Consider the following 19,155-nt stretch of genomic DNA (forward strand, 5'->3'; position numbering starts at 1 on the left):
TGCACACGTATGGGCAATACTAGCGCCTCGAGTGTTTACAGATGCACCCCGTGACTCTGTGTTGCCCCTCCCCTCCTCCTTCTCAAGTTCGTAGAGCACACCCTGCCCCCAGCAGCCACGACCTTTTACTTACTCCCACCCCCTTATGAAGGTGGTACACCCCAGGATGCTGTGTAGTAATTACCCACTCTTGTTGTGGTTTCCCCGAAGTTAGGTCTCAAGGGACAAGTTGGGACAATCAGACCTGAGGTGTCTCCTCACGAGTTCTTGTAGCAGTCATTTTTGACCAACGGACATTAATTCTGCATAGAAGGGGGGTGTCCCTTTTGTTCCTATAGTGTATTTGTTTTGACGTGCAGGTGCAGCCCGTTCTCACGCCGCAGCTGCTCTCACTTGAATTGTGCTCAGATGTCGCACCTGAGGCCTCGCCGTGCGCCATCTTGTTCCCCGCCACATGCAGGGAAGTGCCACATGGCCTGTCATTACAAGCAGTGCCAGTCCTCGTGCCACCCTCTGTCGCTCACAAGGGGGCTTCATGAAACCGCTGACAACGGCAGCTTGAAGAGAAAGCGGGTGCTGGTGTGCTGTGTGTAGCAAAACACACAAGATGATGGACGGAATGTTGCACATTGGCAAAACATTCACCTCCAGTCACAGATCTGGGTTTAATCCATTGTTATTTTGCTCACCACGCCACCCCAGTTCAGACATGGCCATATGCAAATCAGTCTTGACCCTGTGCCTCATGGGAACAGTCCAGCCCGAACTGCCAAGCCATGTCTACCCTGGACCTAGGACCGGTTTGGCTGGGTTCAAACTGGAATGGCATGGTGAGCAAAAAAACGATGGATTTAGGCCCAGATCTCTGTACTGGGGTGAATGTATGACATTGTTCTGCATTCTATCCATCAACTGTTGTTTTTGCATTTGTCACCCCGAGTGGGAAGGGTATGCTCAGACGTGAGTCCTGTGCTCTCCATGCCACTGGAATCAAGCTAGCCTGGCTGAAGAGGGGTGAAACCCCGAAACCGGTCCTAGGATGCTTGTTTCCAGTCCAGGGAGGACCTGGCTTGGCAGTTCGGACTGGACTGTTCCCATGAGGCACAGAGTCAAGACTGATTTGCATATGGCTGGGTTCAAACTGGAATGGCCTGGTGAGCAAAAAATCAATGGATTTAGGCCAGATCCCTGTACTGGGGTGAATGTATGACATTGTTCTGCATTCTGTCCATCAACTGTTGTATTTGCATTTGTCACCCCGAGTGGTACGGGTATCCTCAGACGTGAGTCCCGTGCTCTCCATGTCACTGGAATCAAGCTATCCTGGGTGAAGAGGGGTGAAACCCCGAAACCGATCCTAGGAAGCTTGTTTCCAGTCCAGGGAGGACCTGGCTTGGCAGTTCGGGCTGGACTGTTCCCATGAGGCACAGGGTCAAGACTGATTTGCAAATGGCTGGGTTCAAACTGGAATGGCATGGTGAGCAAATAAATGATGGATTTAGGCCCAGATCTCTGTACTGGGGTGAATGTATGACATTGTTCTGCATTCTGTCCATCGACTGTTGTTTTTGCAGGTGTGCTGTGTGCGTCACACAAAACCTTTAAAATGTTGTTTATGGTTCCTTTGACTTTGATTGAACACACTGTGCCTAAAAGAAAAGCGCTTCAGTAACTCTGCAAGACAATAGTTTGATGGTGAGGTCACGGTGGGAAGGAAATTGAACAAAGCAGCACAGAGGGAAGGAGATAAGGTTTGAGAAGGCCAGGTGGAGAGATGGATAGTTGGAGAGATGGATGGATGACCAAAGTTCCTCCCAACTGAGGAGTAAAAGGTACACATTGGCGACATTGCTGTCACAATTCCATCGGGGAAGCTCCCAAAAGAGTAGGGGGGGGGGCGGGCGGGCTCGCATCACTGGCTCACACAGTGCCATTCAGAATATTTTCAGCCCTGGGATACTGTGTTTTTCTGGCCACTCTCTTGCACTTCAACCCGGTCCTCACGCCCCGCCTCTTCTTCGGGTCTGACCCAAACAGCACCGTGTACTTTGTCCATGGCAGAGTCCGTCTTCGGTTTCACCTGTGCAAACGTCCCTCCCACTGAGCCAGGTGTGCCCTGCGCCCAGACACCGGATCCACGCGGCTCAGATCCAAGCAGGTGGCCTCCCGCCCAGCCGACTGCCGCCACCTGCGCCCCACATGCAGACTTCAAAGTCCAACGACCAGAGCTCCGTGCATTGTCGCAGCCGCTCCCTCCTTCGGCATTTCTTTAGTATCTTTGTCCCTTTTCTTTCTCATTGTCTGGGTTCTGCACTCCCGACCCCCTGGCCACCTCCAAACCTTTTCCCACAGCCCCAAATTCCTCTCACTAGCGATTCAGTGCGTAGAACTACACATACAAGTTATAGTATACTAATATCAAACATGAAACAAGCATTGGCATAGCCAGTAGGTCACACCTCTGGGACTTATTGGCTTTGGCAACAGTTTTAGTCATGCTGTGCACCATGGCTAATAAACGTGAAAAAAGCCTATGCGTCCACGTCATTTTGTACGAACGCAGGTCGAACATTTTTCTTTTTGTTTACTGATCTGAAATGGATCAGTTTAAAAAAAATGAAAAACATCCCCTTGCTTTGACAGCTACAGCGGGGGGGGGGGGGGGGGGGGGCCTTTATGGGCCTCTTCAGTCTGCAGCTTGGCAGGAAAAAAATCTCATAATTGACACCATGAAGGAATGTAGCATCAAAAGGAGAGCAAGCAGGAAGAGAAACATGGAATGCCGAATAGAAGGAAGGGTGAAGGAAAGGCTGGAGGGATGAGTTGATGGATTGATGTCTGGGTAGATGGACGAATGGGTGAAATAATGAGTAAAGGGATAGGTGGATACACAGGTAAAGGGATGGATGGACAGGTGAAGGGATGTTAAAGAGATGGGTGAGTGGGTGAAAGGATGAGTGAATGGATAGCAGGGTGTTTGTGTTGGATGAGTGAAAGGATGGCAGAGTGGATGGATGGCCAAGTGGATGGATGAATGGCAAAGTAGAAGGATGGATGGATGGCAGAGTAAATGGATGGATGGCAGAGTGGATGGATGAATGTCAGAGTGGATGGATGAATGGCAGAGCAGCAGGATGGATGGATAGCAGAGTAGAAGGATGGATGGATAGCAGAGAGAATGGATGGATAGTAGAGTGGATGGTTGAAACGGTGAATGGCAGAGTGGATGGATTGACGGAATGGGGAAAAATTGAATGATGAATGAAAAAATGAATGGATGTAAGAATGTAAAAGTGAAATAGTGGATATCAGCGGGTGTATAGAAGGGTGAAAGAATGAATGGATAGATGTCTGGATGGAAGAGACAGGGGAGCCCTTGTAGGAAGGGGTCGGTTGACTTGTTTTGTGTGCATTGTGCCAGCGGAGCTTAAATGTCAAAGTGGGGAGAACTTTAATTTTCTGGCTACTCTCTTGGGAGAAGCAACCGGCTGGTGAGGGGAATAAAACAAATGGAGACAAAGCAATGTGGACGTAGAGGTGGGGTGTAAACATATACACAGAGAGAATGCAACATGAAGTTAAAACGCACAGAAAAGGGTGGCAAAGGGTGAAGCTGTATAAAGTGAAAGCATATGTAAGGGCAGATTGGAGGACGAAGTGTGGAAACTGAATTTTTTATGATGTTATAAAAAGAAATGTGCAGGGGGGTTGGGAAAACACAGAGAATAGGGAAACGCACGGACTGCCATGTAGTGCTTTTTAGAAGAAAAAAAATGTCAGAAAAGCAAACACTTGTGTATGGATAAAAGGAGCCAACAGAGAGATGGTAAACAGTCTATGTTTCACAAGAGAGAGAAAGACTAGACGGACAGACTAAAGCAAATAAAACAATTGAATAGAAAGTAGGAAAATAAGAGTGACAAAACAAAAGCCCAATAGAAAGCAAAGGGCAGAGCTGCTTTGTAGGTCAGCCATAGACATGTCTCCGATAAGTCTTTTGCAACCAAACAGCTGCGCTATCTGACCAGCTTTAACTTAAAAGGTTACCAGATGACTCCACGTCAACAAGGGATCAGTGCTCCAATCCTGGGTTTTTAACAGACTAATGCATTCTGGGAGTTTCAGCCCCAGTTCACTTTAGTTGATTCAGCTGACATAATGCACCAGAAAACAATGCAGCGTACTCAAGTTTCCCATGTCCACACCAGAGTAGCTAAACCAGTCCAGGTGTTTTCTTTGTATTGTGCTACTTGCAGTCCTGGTTTTATCAAAGGTTTTCCAGGATTTTAAATCCCTGAGTAAATAAAAAAACCTGGCTTGAATGAGCTACTTATGCTTGGGCCCTGGCAATGTGAGGCCCCTGGCACCTGTGTGTAAAAGGAAAGCTCAGGACTGTGTCATTATGTCCTTGGTGACTCAGAGACATGTGGCAATGGTTTTGTAACTTACTGATAATCCCATTACACCCATTCAATCTTCCTCGTCTTCGTCCTTACTAATTTGAGGTGTGCTCCAGAAAAGACAACAGAGGATTGAAGAGATGGGTAATTGCCCAGTGCACCAAAATCATGGCACCAGAGGAAGCTGCAGCAAGGAAGAGGGAGGCAGATCACCAAAGTGCTGGATTCAGAAGTGTAGGCAAGAGAAAGGGCACACAGTTGACATCGCCTTAAGACCCAGTATCCACAGAACAAGATGCAATGGTCCTGGATCTTCAAGCTTGAATGGGCAGATGTCTGTGGGAGCTTTACTCGAATTCACAACCAATACCAGGGAGATAAATTAAGCCAATCTCCAATGAACGGACTGGAGATGGCCAGTGGAATGCAGGCGCCTCACTGGGAGATGTGCACTTTAACCACAAATGTGGACGTTAAGCACTGATCCAACTGAGTCAATATGCCACACAAGGAAGAGTAAGCAGAGCCTTGACTGATGAGTCCGAACAGAAATAGTTGTGTGGCAACATGAGTGCCGTCTGTCACCAACAAGGTAAGGGACGGAAGGCCTGATTTCGAGTTTGATGAGTGGGTTACTCTGTCGCAAACATGACGGATATCCTTTCCACCTTATTACAAGTGCCATCAGATGTGGTGCACTTGTAGTAAGGTGGACAGGATATCCTGCACATTGCGGATGGAGTAACCTGCTGATAAAACTCTGAATCAGGCCTAGAGACTCTACCAGCAGACCACAAGGAACACATGTGCACTGGACCCAAGCCAGCCAAGGCAGAAACGAATACAGCAAGGCTTGAAGGATCTCTAAGTGAAAGTGGGCCCACATGGGACCTCAATCTGGAAAAATAGAAGGGGAAATTAATGATTCAACATCAGCTGGAAATCCATTGTCTTTAAGCAGACACTTGATCATGGAGACATTGAGATTTGAACACTTAACCTCAAGCTGAGAGTTGGATATCGAAACCACTTGGCGACAAGGGACGCTCCATGCGGCGATGCTGGCGGGCCTGGAGACACTGGCTTGAAGATCACCTTCTGTGTAGATGCTGAGTTTCTAAACTCTTGGTGAACCTGCCACAAATCAGCGATCAGTATTAGTTTGGTAGGAGAATGGAAAAATCCCAACAGCCAATAAGGCCATATAGAAACAAAAGGGTGGGAAAGAAGAGGTGACCAAACCCCCACTGTATCAAATCCCTGCATTGCCCAAACAAAAGTGGAGTTCAAGCCACGCGGTGCATCCAGGCACTTTGTGCAAGGACACAGCAGCCAGCCCAAACCAAGATGATATCACCTCAGAAGGGAATCGGCGTGTTCCGCAGAAACACAAGTCTGGAGGTGTCCCGATTAGAGCAGTCCCCATTACGTCTTTTGGGGGTACACTGTTTAACTGATACCACAACAGAAAAGGGGGTATGGCAGCAATACCCCTGCCCCTTCACCAATGACACGCTTCTTGTGCCTCTGTCACTTTCCTTTGCTCTCAACTGTTAACTACAGCAGGCATGGGAAGACCTAAGAGAGAGCACTGAAGAGAGGGAGGTGGGAGGAACAGCAGTGAGAATGTACTCACAGAGGGAGAGCAGAGAGAGCATGGAAAGTGAGAGATTGGCTTAGGAGATGAACGGAGCGGGGTTGGTTTGAGCATTTTTACCCGGGCATCTTTTTGTTCCCCTGCCAGAGAATGGCACATAAGGATATCAACCTCACTCATGGCACACACACCTTGCTAAGCAAAACTGAGAGGGAGGAAGAGAGCAAAAATCACACGTGGGAGTTCACACCAACATACAAATGCTCCCCTTTCCCTCTTTTGTCAGCAGCAGTCCAGTTATTGCTCAGCATTGTCCACTGAGCCATCGATACGTCTGGCCAGCACTAGATTGCCAAATACCCCCTGCTGGAGGCGTCACTGAAACAGGCAACCTGCACCACTCCGCGAGCTGTCTGCCTCACCCAGACAGGAACTTGGACAATCAGAGTTGCCAGTATTAGAAATATGCTGAACTTCATTTGTAAAAGAATGAGTATTGGTGCCTAAAACTCTGCTCAGAAGCCTGTGGCTGCCTGTGGGTGTGCCAAATGAATAGTCTCTTTAATCCACTACCAGACACACCCTGCCCCTTCATATCTTTGCAATGATTTTGCTGTCTTTCTCTTCCTTCTTCTTTCCCCTTTGTGTATTTCCCCCCCTCTTGTTCTCAGTCAATATTTGATTTGGAAAAATATGTGTCAGACCTAATAATGTGTGCCGGTGGACTGCACACCCAACCACTGTCTCAGATACAGCAATGGAAATGTGACTTGTGACCAGCATGTGTTCCCACGGAACATGTTAAGTTCAAAATAAGTAGTGAGTAGCTTCTGAGGATGGTCCTTTCCCATAAACACAAGCATTGGCATAGACAATTGGTCTAGCCAGGCGAGGTATTGGATTTGACAAAGTTTTTTCAGCCACATTGTTCAGCAGCCTGGCTGCAGGGCAGCATGTTTGAAAGTTTAAAAAAAGTGCTTTATCACGGCCAGTGCTTTTTTAAAATAATTGCTGGCGGGTGGGAGGGCAAGGCATGAAGCAACATGGAGGGGGTCAACACGGAGATGGAGGGAGTGTGGGGAATAAAGAACTATGATGCCAGTGGTGTCCGCGTCATAGCATTTACTTTTTTTAATGGCTGATGGGGTGGACAACATGGATGAAGGAGGGAGGGATAAATGCAATATGGACAATGGAAGGGGTGTTGAACTGGGATAGGCAAGCTAACAGTAGCAACAAAAAGAGGAATGGAAGGAGGGTGGGGAATCCTAACACAAACAACGGAGGGACAGAGGGTGAGTGCAAGCCAAAAAGGACAATGAACAGAGGGAGAGAGGGAGAATGGGCTCAAGCTACACAGCAAAACACACAAGATGATGGACGAAATGTTGCACATTGGCAAAACATTCACCCCCAGTCACAGATCTGGGTTTAATCCATCGTTATTTTGCTCACCACACCACCCCAGTTCAGACATGGCCATATGCAAATCAGTCTTGACCCTGTGCCTCATGGGAACAGTCCAGCCCGAACTGCCAAGCCAGGTCTTCCCTGGACCGGAATAAAGCATCCTAGGACCGGTTTTGGGGTTTCAGCCCTCTACAGACAAGGAAGGAGGTAAGTCTGGTGGGGATAATCAGAAAGACGGGAGAGAAATGCAAAAGACAGCCAGCTGAAACATACGCACTATGGTAGGGAGGCTTAAATCCTAAGAAAAAAGTAGCACCTAAAAAATGAGCAGTGGAAGGACACACATAATGCAAACATGCGCTACATGAGGGACAAACACATAAACAGGAAGGAAGCCTGCTCAGCTGACCAATAAGAAGCAAGCGAGAAGCGAGAGTGACAGTGAAGGCAACTAATTGTAAGCAATGGGAAGTGTATTACTCCTCTGAGCGAAAATAAAAGGTCTCGAAGGGATAGCACATGCGCTGATTAGGCAAGACCTAAAAATGGGGCAACCTTCGCTCAAGAGAAGCTGAAGCAGGTTTAGTCCCCTCACATATGCAGGCCCCACCCAGCGCCCTGTCTTGAGAAAGAAAATAATAACGATGGTCCCCTAAATGGGCATGTAGCAGGGGGTCTCTTGACAGAGACATACAACAAATGGAGTTGAGTTTCGAGGTGCTCTTCAAATAAGTTAATGGATTTGGGAGAAAGGTGGGTGCAAGCTTCACTCTGTGTGGTCCCAGGACAGTTTTTTTCTTACAGGTGGGTGGTATGGGGCCTGTCCAGGCGGTGCACGCACCCCACTTCAAAGAGGACAGGAATGAGGAAGTGGATGAGGAGGTAATCTTTATGTAACCTTGTTTGCTTTTGTCCTATCGTTTGCATACCCCAGCATTTAACAGAAGGGAGGAAAAGTGAGTCTGCCCATCAGCTTCTCCTGCAGCCTAAAGCCTGTGCAGGGTCTTGAGGCCAGTGGATTAACGAGCGTACCACGACCCCCAGTAGTGCCCCGTGCCACTGCTCCTGCGGCGCAATTGATAGCTCCACCCCTGTTGAAGCTCAGGCTTTCTCATGCCAGTCCCGTCAGGTGGTGCAGACGTAAAGCCTGTGACCTCTTAACAGGAGGAAGAGGTGGGAAATAGGGGGCTCTGCCACCCACACCTGGGTCTGTGGCTTCTCCCTTCGATGTGCGCGGGCACACAGACCTTGTTGTGGTCACAGCGGCCTCGCTGAGGTATGTGCACAGCAGGTGGTGCACCCTCACACAGCTCTTCCACATGAAAAGACTCTACCACCAACGAGAAGCGCATAATCATCCTCAAAGGAAAAAGTACCTGTTCTCACGATGTTACCTCCAATCTGTATCCTCCTCCTTCCTCTTCAACGATTGGCTCTTTCTTAAGCCTCTCTTCTTTTTAGGTCTCGCCTGACCCAGCGCATGCGCTGGTCTGGCGAGACTTATTGAGAGGGCTCCAAAAAGTGCTACCAGGCCAGCCTAGAGCTACAGTGCATGTGCGGGGGCGTGCGCGCCACGCTTTACCGCGATTACTTTCACTTTCACGCTTGATGATTGATCGTGATCGCGATCACTTTCACGGCCGCACAGCCGCTTGGCATAGCCAATAGGTCTCGCTTTTGGGACCTTATAAGTATTTAGTTATGCAACTGTTGCATGGCTAAACACTTATAAGGTCCCAAAGGCGAGACCTATTGGCTATGCCAATGCTTGTTTGGCCTTCCTATCCAGTTCTCTCTTATACCTAGAGGTGGGCGGTCCAACAAATTAACAAGGAGAGCCGAGCCAATGGCCTGGCTCGGATCTTATAGTCCGTGCACGAGCCGAGTCCTAAAAATATCTGCCTTGTAAATCCTAGACCTGCTGTAAAATATGATAAATTCTATTCAAAATTCCAAAAAGTGTATTTCTTTAACATGTGGAGCTTTGGCATTAATAGTCACATTACAGCTCTGCACTGAGAAATACTTATTGAAAGTGATAGTTTTTAAACATGAGCTTAGAATCATTCCCATCAGCAGTGCCAGTCCAGGGCATCTCTGCCACCCTCCGGGTCACAAAAGAGCAGCAGTTTACCCATAAAAGGTGCAGCTAGCCCAGTGTGCTGTCAGGAGACAACCCCAATGCTGCTGTCACATCAACAGCTCTTGGGCTCTTTATGTTTGTGGGATGCATGTGTGGTGTATGAGATAAGAGCTAGCAAGGCGCTGGCAGCCTGCCCAAATAGTGAGCGAGGACTATAGGGCCATTCTACCTGCAATTCTGCTTCAAAGAAATACTTGCATCATAACTGGCAGAACTGGGAGTTAGAATCATGAGGCTAAACACTGCTAAACACTGCAAATAGTGGCTCTGCTGGTTAAAAAAATAGAATAATATACTGCCAATGGCAACTGCAGTTCCCACGTCTATGACTCCTTTACTCTGTGGACGTGTATGATGCCGTAAATTCTCAGAGGATGGAATGAAAAAGGGGCTGCAAGAGCTTCCCTCTTGCATTTAAAAAGTTGGAAAGATGCACATTGTGTAAAAAAATGGGACAGAGATCTGGCAGGAATTGAGAGCCTCATAAAATTGCACCAGGGGTTAATGCACCTTCTGGAGATGTGTGAGGTTGCAGACATAGGTTCTGCGGCTGGCTTCGGGTTGGCTGCCAGCTTGGCTATCCCATAGCAGCACAGCTTGTTGCTCAGGCACCATTTTGCTCCCTCTGACCCCCCACTGTCCATTCAATGTGTTGGTCTGGCACGGGAGGGAGGGGAAGGATAATTTCATACCCAACTGGAGTTGAATGGGCTGAAAACAGCCGGGGTTCCAGAGAGGCTGTCCCCTCTTCCATCAGCACATATCCGTATGCTCATAACTACTGGCCCAAGCCGGCCCCACATGGCAATGGGATTGCCCGGCAGGAGGCGGGTGAAATACACTGGCATCTCTGGAGATGTCCACCTACACCTTGCTGCAGGCGCCATGTGAAACTGATCAGGACTCAGTGGGCCACTAGAGATAGTTTAAAGGACAGAGACTATACCCCAAAGAAGGGCCAACAAGTGGCTTAAAACACTTGCCCATCACCCGTGCCATCTGCCTGCCCACCTTACCAATCTGACCTTATTTGAAAGTGCTTTTACCAGTAGCGGCCACTCATACTACGAAGTGGTGTGGTGGGGAGGGGGAACACAAAAAAGTATCAATACAAAAAGAAAAACTTACCTGCTCCGACGGGTGCCACCTTGCTCCCTATTCTCACGTCCTTGTCAGATGCCTGCTGCACACTGCGCAGGCTCCCAGCTCCCAATCCCAGCACTGCCCACAAGCGGGGAATGCTATTCCCTGCATGTGAGCAGGGCCGGGATTGGTCTGAGTGCTTCGGTTCGGGCACTCAGACATAGACTGGGAGCCTGTGTTGGTTTCTCCACCCAGCTGTACCTCGCAGCTAGGTGGAGAAAGACTGAGAGCGCATGGCGGTTTGGCTGGCCCCAGAAGGCCGGCCAAACCGTCATGAGCACTTGACAGTGCCCACCACTCCCTCCTCCTCCCTGGTGGATGGGAGGCCATGCCCCCCCTCGGCCCGCAGCCTGCAGGGCCGAGGGGGGGCATGGCTTTCACATGTGATTATGAAGATAAGAGGTTTTGGTGAAATAAAATGTACATAAGATCAAACAAGTTAAGTGGGGAACACGCGATTTAACCATGGTTTCTGGTTTCACTTGTAAAAATCAGCCATTAAAGAGGTATCTGTTTGTCTCTCCTTTTTGTTAATGTTTTGTTTTTACCTTAATGTTTTTGTGTATTTTTCTGCAGTTTTTATATAAGGTGAGTTCAACCCAAAAGTATTGAAGCATTTTACATGAACATTCAGTTACAATACACAATATTTAGACAGTGGGAAGGTTCAGTGATTTGCCCAGAATTACAGGATGTTGAGCCGACACCCAGACTCAAACCTGGCTCCCAGTGTCCAAGTCGCAACTCTGGCCCTAATGCCACTTCCTGGGTGCAGTGGAGAGTGGCCGGCAGAAGCCAAATGAAAGCTTGGCTCGAGGTTCCAACAGGACCTTGAGCTGAGCCAGAGTCCGGCATCAGGCTCGAGCCTGGCTCGAACTTTCAGTGACTCGCCCACTTCTACTTATTCCCCGATAAAGATGCATGCTTGACACTTGCACCTTTGTAACAAACCGAAAAGTCAAATGTACCAGTCCTGATTCCCTACCAATTACCGCAAACAAAGAGGCAATAATATGAATTCCGGATGGAGATTAAAACTCTTGAAGTTCGACATCTTTTGAATGCATATAGGGCAGTGATGGCCAGTCTGGGCATGTCATCGCTCGATACATTTTAGATAGCCTCTGTCGAAAACCTGGTATTGCTCATGCATGTCTGGCAAATTTGTTTTCAAATTGAGAAAGACCAACTTGTCTGATAAACCTGTTACTGAATGTGTACTTTGATGGTCTGATTCGCTCCTGTGCGTTTGTAAAATAAACCTACATCACCTGACCTAGGGTTATTTACCTTGGGGCTCAGGGCATCTCAGCCCGCGTGTTGAGGATGAAGGCGGAAAGGACAACTGTTTGGGCTGAGTTGGCCATAGGGCCAGAGATGCTGCCCTTTTTGCCATTTACCAACAACTACCTTAAGCCATCCACATCTTCTAACATACAAACACAATCTCAGCAAATGCACACTGCTCATTTACAACAAACAGACTCTAACAACATTGCAGTGTCTCAACAACCACTACAAAACCACAAAAAAAACATATATACCTCCTTCACTCTTGCACAAGCCACCACTCTGTCCTATACCATTATCAAACCCACACATCACCAGCACAATACAAACCAACATTATACATAACCTTAATCCCTTCAAACAGACACTCCCTGTTCGTACAAAACATCGGCTCTACCCGCTCCTTACTCTAAAAGACCCCTTTCCATTGCCACCAACCTTATACTCAACCCTCTCTCATATATCCACAAGCAACATCCTCCTCCTCTTTTTACCAAATACACCCAGCCAAACAACCTTTACACTCCACTCCACCACACATATTACTTCTTGCTGCTACCAAATCGAATACAAACACTCATAACCCCTGTCCATCTCCTTTCACACACCACAAACACTTTCCTCCAATGCACGTCATGTCTCCTTTACCCTTCAACTTCGACTCACCAACAGTACTTTACATCCTGATTCTTCACATAAATTCACTACATCAATATCTAATCTCACTACTCTACAAAAACAAAACATAATTCTCACACAAGCACACCAAAACCCACACGCAATTTCATACTAAATTCCATCACAAAATAGAAACACACACCCACTCCCACCCTCATGACTACACAAATAATACAGATCCTAAACTAACTTTACTCTCTCCCAAATGTTCTGTCTTCACCAACACCTACCACAAACACCCCAACACAATATTCATTCACCAGCCTCTCATCTATTGTACAAAGTAGAGACTTAAAACATGACCCGCATGCTCCACCACCACCCCTAAGCCATACACCTTCCTCCCTAAACAGACTCAAACGAAATATACAAAATACCACTCTTCACAGCTTCACATCTCATTGTCCATTACACAACAAGGCTACTCTACAAAGACAACACAGTCCACAAGCTCACTCTCAACCATGATCTCCACCACTTGCACACACAGACCCAACAAAATACCTTCCAAGCCTGCTGGATGAGTATCACAATCTAGACAAACACTATTGCTATCCTGATACAGTTAATAACAACACGAATAATACAACTGCTACTAGTTCAAAGAATAATACACAGTTTTCCAGAAAACCACACCAAAACACAATATTTAGACTGCCTCCTAACAAATGCTTGATCATTTTCTAAAAACAAGCTCCACATCTACGAACTTTTCACTGACACACATTTTGTTATATACAATGAAGGCACTGCTTCAAAATTGCATTTTCTGAGGGGGGCACTATTTGGAAGGACAAGGGTACTAACTGTTGGTGTAATGACATCTCTAAGCCTAACACTCTACCCTAAAATGTAGCCTACCTTAACCTTCAAGCTGACCCCACCCATACCCATATCCCATACCCTACTACTAATTCAAAACATAGCACGTACTGTACTGTTCTTACATTTGTACAACACCTTAAACCTCCTGGGAAGGCCCCAGAGCATTTTTTGGTATTCCGGTAACCTGCTGCTCTGTAGGTTCTGCTTGCCTGGAAGAGCTTGGATTTATATTGTGGCCTTCATTGGAAAAGTTGGGATTTCTGCGTGATGAGCAGGGGTGTGTTTCTGGAGGGTGACAGACAGCTGCACTTGAGCAGGGAGTGGAGAGATGAGGAGTGAGAAAGTCACCTATGCTTCTACATACCATCAATTTGTTTGGTTGGAAGAATGGGGGATTATTGTGCAGCCTAAACGGAAGAGGTTTGGTTTGGTACGAGATGACCAGAGATGTTCTCATGTCAGATTACTGGTAGCTGCAGTTGACCATGCAGCAGAGAGCAGTGCTTTTTTACATGCCATCATTTTGAATGGTTAGAAGAAAGTGGGTTCATATTTTGGCCTTGGTTTGACGTGATTTGGTATGTGATGACCAGAGGAGTGCTCTTCTCCTTGTGATCGTCTCTGTGCTTCAGCCTAACTAAAAGGAGTGAGAGGTTGATTCGCACTTGCTGATTTTTACCTTTTTTGTGGTGGGGGGACTGGTTCTACTTTGTAAATGGATACTGCCTGCATAAAATGTTGCTCCTTGCACTTGATTCTTTGGTTTCTTTAAAAGGTCTCCTTTAATAATGCACCTTATGTGTCATCATTGCAGGATCCCAACCCAGTTCTATCAATAAACTTATGATCAACTTCAGACCCTTTCGGATGGAGTGGCGGAACACCTTTCTAAAGGTAATATCCTACTTCATGTTTTAAAATAATGGATTATCCTCTATGCAATTTGTTTTTTTTATATTTAATCTTGCTATTAATCAAACAAAATGGACTCTTATTTAGCAATCGGCATGAAATATTAGAATTAATTCCAAACTTTTGTCTCCTCGATGCATTTCAACATTGTTAGTGTAGGAAGGTTGAGTATTATGTGGTGTGGGGGTTAGGCCTCACCATGACGAACATGTGTTAAGCATTTCAGAGTACCAACATTGACGATAAGTAATTGACACAACTCAAAAGAAATCCGGCATCAATTTATAAAAATGATGCAGATGTTTATCTTTAATTTAGTCACCAAAACGAATGGAATAGCATACATAGAATTGGAGTTATAGATTTTAGATACAATATACAATCAGTGCAAAATAATACAGTGAAACTTAATCATTGCAGTCAATTGGAAAAACCACTAGTGAAGGTCACATGCAGGTCCAGTTACATGGAACCCTTGAAGGGTAAAGGTGATGCAGGTTGCAGGGTCAAGCCACAAGAGCTAGTTAAATTTTACCTGGCCTGTAGAACCTGGGTGCAGCATTGTCTTGGCTGTCCGTAGTGCTGAAAGGGAGCCGCGGGAGAGCTGCTTTTTCCGCAGAAACGGTGCTGCTGGAGAAGAAGATGCAAAAACACAACAACTGGGACACAACTGATGTCGGATGATTGTCGGATGGAGTTCTCTCTAGGTGCAGCGTCAAATACAGGGGTTGGTTGCTGGACTGGTGACCAACAAGCCTTGGCAGTGGTAAGTGGAACAGAAAGTAACTTCGACATTCGCTGGTCCCGGGAAATACAGTAGCTACCTGTAACTTCATGAAAGGCAGGACTACAATGTAGTCCATCTGGATTTGGCCGATCCCTTGGAGGGTCCGATGACCAGCAATTCTACAAATCCCAAGATTTTTTTACCTGCAGTTTGCAGGGGACTAGTGCCACTAGTTCAGGGGTGTCAGACAGTTATTCAGGCTTCCACAGGGGTCCCTCTATCTGGGAGGAACCGAGAGATAGCCTAAGACGAATCACGATCAGGCAGTTTCAGGAGTGTTGCCGCAGGGATAGAGTATCCCTCTTTTGCGTTGGTGCAAGTCTTGTTGTCACCAACACGGGCCCCTTCTTTGTCCTCTTCGATGCAAGATGGTCAGAGCTAAGTTTCTGGTATCCGGTGGTGTCCCTTAAATCCTAGATTTAGGGGAGTTAGGGTTGTGGGAGCAATGGGCTGCTAGTCCCTGCAGCTAAACCACCCCTGAGGTGACCACATCTGGGGGTGTAGGTCACCTTTTCCTCTGCAGCTACATCACGCAACACCTCAGAGAACGCCACTGGCTCCCAGTCAACAAGAGAATCACCTTCAAGCTCCTCACACATGCCTACAAAGCTCTCCATGACGAAGGACCAGCATACCTGAACCACCTCCTCGCATTCCACGCATCCGCCAGACAACTCTGTTCCACCCAACTCGCCCTAGCCTCCTTCCCTAGGATCCCCAAGACCAGAACCGGTGAAAGTTCATTTTCCTACCTCGCCGCCAAGACCTGGAATACCCTGCCCCTCCACCTCAGGCAATCCGCGTCGCTGACCCATATCAAGAAGGACCTATAGACCTGGCTCTTCGAATGATCCTACACCCAGAGGGGCCAGCACCCCTCCCCCCCCCCAGTGCCTTGAGACACTCCCGGGTGAGTAGCCAGGCTTTACAAACCCCTGATTGATTGACTGATTGCTTTTCTACCCAGATCCCACTATTTCTACCACTTTTTAAAAGGGCAGAGGTTTTCCGTAGGTGTACAGACCAGGCAGCTCACCCTAGAGGTGCGTCTAGTCTTCTGTGGGTGTACGCCTCCTGACTTCCTAATTTTCCAGCCTGCACAGGGCTGTTTATTCCTCTGGGAAGCAGCCTGTATGCATATCAGAGGCGGTGCAGCCTTTGAAGCTCACCGCCTTGATGTGCCACTTTACTAGCCTTCCTTGGATGGAGGAGGTGTGAGCTCCTTCCTGCCTAGGCCTTTGTTCCTGACTCCTAGGAGTGATCACACTGACTGGCAGGAGATCAGAATCCTGTTTTGGCTACAGCAAGAGTGGGCTGTCAGCTAGAGTACACAAAAGCTGGGGCAACCAGGTAGGCAACCTCTAATGTAGCTGTATGGGTGTATGCCACATTGCTCCTAGCATGAAATTCCTGTCTGGTGTGAGAAGGCACATTGTTTGATACCAAACATGTCATATTTAGGTGGTACCATAATAGAGCTGCCAACCTCGGGTTTGCCCGGGTTCCAGCCCATGTTATCCTATGTACCACATTTCACTTGTAGCGTCCTTTAATGCTAAAGGACCCTACAGAATCATATAAGCTTGCACTTACATGTCCACACCTTTAATATGATGCGCCCTGCCTCTTGGGCTTTAGGAGGCCTTCATTAGGGGTAACTGGCATATATTAAAGATAGTGCATTGACATCGCCACACATGGTGAGGGCAAAGTCTAGTCCGAGCAATTTGCACTGCTCCTGCAGTCTGCAATGGCAGGCCTGCTGTCATTAGTTTATTTGGGTCACTCAAGGTGGCACAATCAGTGCTGCAAGCCCTGGGGACCCTTTTACCACACATGCCCTGAGTACCACTGGTACCAAATACCAGGGGCTTATAAGGGGGATAAAGTCTTTGTCAGTTGGGATTGCCAATTTACATGTAACAGTTTCATGGAAAGAGCACTGGCACTGAGGCCTGATTAGCAGGTTTCAGTGCACTGTCAGAGTGTCACCCAATGTAGAGATTCCCATAGTAGACCAGGAGTGGCCACCTTCAGTCAAATCTGCTGATATCACTTGATTGGCATATAATGATATGCATTCATGCACTGGTGGGCAATCTTAAAATTGGAGCTTAGGATCTAGAGATGCATAGATAAACAACTATCAGTCAGAACCAGATTTAAAAAAACGTGGTTTTATCAAATTTAAATAGAAACCCCCTCACACCATACAAAGTAGTTGCCTTTAAAATAATAGAACTATCCATTCCCTTAAGAGTGGTGCATTCTACCAAACACTTTGAAAGCTTTAAAGCATATATTATATTTTTCAAGCGGATAGGAGCCATCCTCCTTGTGAACTCGATCAGCACGGCTTCTTCCACTTAATCCTGCTTCTTTTCCCAATTCATTTAGGTTTGCCTTGGTACGGCAGTGCAGTTAGTAATACATATTTGTTGGAAGTGCGTTTCTGTAACAAGAGTATTCAACAATTTGGAATCAATTTTGTGTAATGAACCCCTTTGTATTCAAAGGTTTTATTTTTGTAAATTGTGTTGGTTATCTTTGTTTTTCTGTGAATTATTTGTTGAAATGAGAAACAAACATATTTAATCTGGAAACTGTTAAAAAGGTACTCTATTGCGTTCTGTTTAATGCATTCATGTCAGTGCTTAATTTGTAAAATATTAGGTGCCGGGGCTCTGACCAGGAGACCACTGCAGCTTGCACCACCCATCACCCTTGTCATTGCTGCCAAAACAACTACATACCTTCTCTCTCGCATGTAAATGCGACAGCTCACATTATTCCAGGTCCCCACAGCTAAAGGAATGGCTGGGAAGGCAGATATTAGCAGTGTTTTAATGTATATTGTTTCCTTAAACAACTGTTATACTGCTCATCTCTAAATTACATGAGCAGCGCCACCTTCTGGCAGACTGACCTAAGTTTGGTGTTGACAATTAGGTGCTGGTGCCGAGCACCGGAAACCAATTAAGCGCCGTTGCTCAGCACCGGAAAGCACCGGCTCAAATTAAGCACTGATTCATGTCCGAATGAAGAGTGAAGTCGGTGATTTTGCATGGGTATGAAAATGGCCTGTTCAGTCTTCATTGCTCTGTCTGCTCTCATGTCTCTCTTACTCAGTTCATAGTCAGTCCTCTTGTATTGCATTTCAGTCAGATCCACACACAGGAAAAGGCGTAATGTGGGCCAAATTCATGCAATCTTATTTTTAAGCAACACCTCTGTGCATGCTGGAACTTGTAGGCCCATACATATTGCGGGAAATCGGAACTGCATGGCTCTGAGAATGCTGTTGTCGGTTTTTAAAACGTCTCTTCTTCCTTACACTACTTTCTTTTATTTAGATAGTCTTCCACCAATGCTTCTTTTTATGCATAGAACATTGTTATGAGCAATTATTTTGCAGTCAAATTTCGCATTGCCTTTTTCTGCCTTTACGCATTGCCTTTTTCGGCTTCGGAAATGTGAAAGGTTAAACTGATCTTGGTGTTTGAAAGTCTGACCTGAAGATTTAACCACATGTGGTAACTGTGCTGGCTTAACTTGCTGAGCTACCTTATCACTGACTGCAACAGAAGACTATTAGGTAATTGCACATATATAGCGCTTACTACTCCTGATGAGGTGTTGAAGCACTTTTCAGCGAGCGAGTAGCACGCTACATTGGAATCCAAAAATAATTAGTGGTGAATTAGTCTAGGGAAATATGAAATTAATTTGAGCAGTGGACATGTGAGTCTGTTAGCTGGATTGGAAAGGATATAGTAGTAGAATGAGGTTTGAGATGAGTCAGAGAGTTTATGTAGAGGATCTATTGAGAGAGGTATAGGGTGAGAAATAGGGTAGTGCATTGGAGAGAGTAGTAGAATGAGGTTTGGGATGAGTCAGAGAAAGGAGGTAGAGGATTTATTGAGAGAGGTAGGGGGTGAAATATAGGGTTGTGCATTGGAGATGCTGAATT

The 19,155-nt window shown here is 46.6% G+C and overlaps 1 protein-coding gene across 2 annotated transcripts in view; it reads left to right on the forward strand.

Moving 5' to 3' along the window:
• ADGRG1 (adhesion G protein-coupled receptor G1) overlaps positions 1 to 19,155 on the forward strand; it is a 316,709-nt gene that overhangs the window by 96,969 nt on the left and 200,585 nt on the right. For both annotated transcript variants that reach the window (XM_085640101.1, XM_085640099.1), the window contains exon 2: positions 14,301 to 14,380. The gene's annotated coding sequence lies outside the window, so the exon portion shown is untranslated. The remainder of the gene's footprint in view (positions 1 to 14,300; positions 14,381 to 19,155) is intronic.

The sequence above is a fragment of the Triturus cristatus genome, chromosome 12 (genome assembly GCF_964204655.1).
Source record: "Triturus cristatus chromosome 12, aTriCri1.1, whole genome shotgun sequence".
NCBI lineage: Eukaryota > Metazoa > Chordata > Amphibia > Caudata > Salamandridae > Triturus > Triturus cristatus.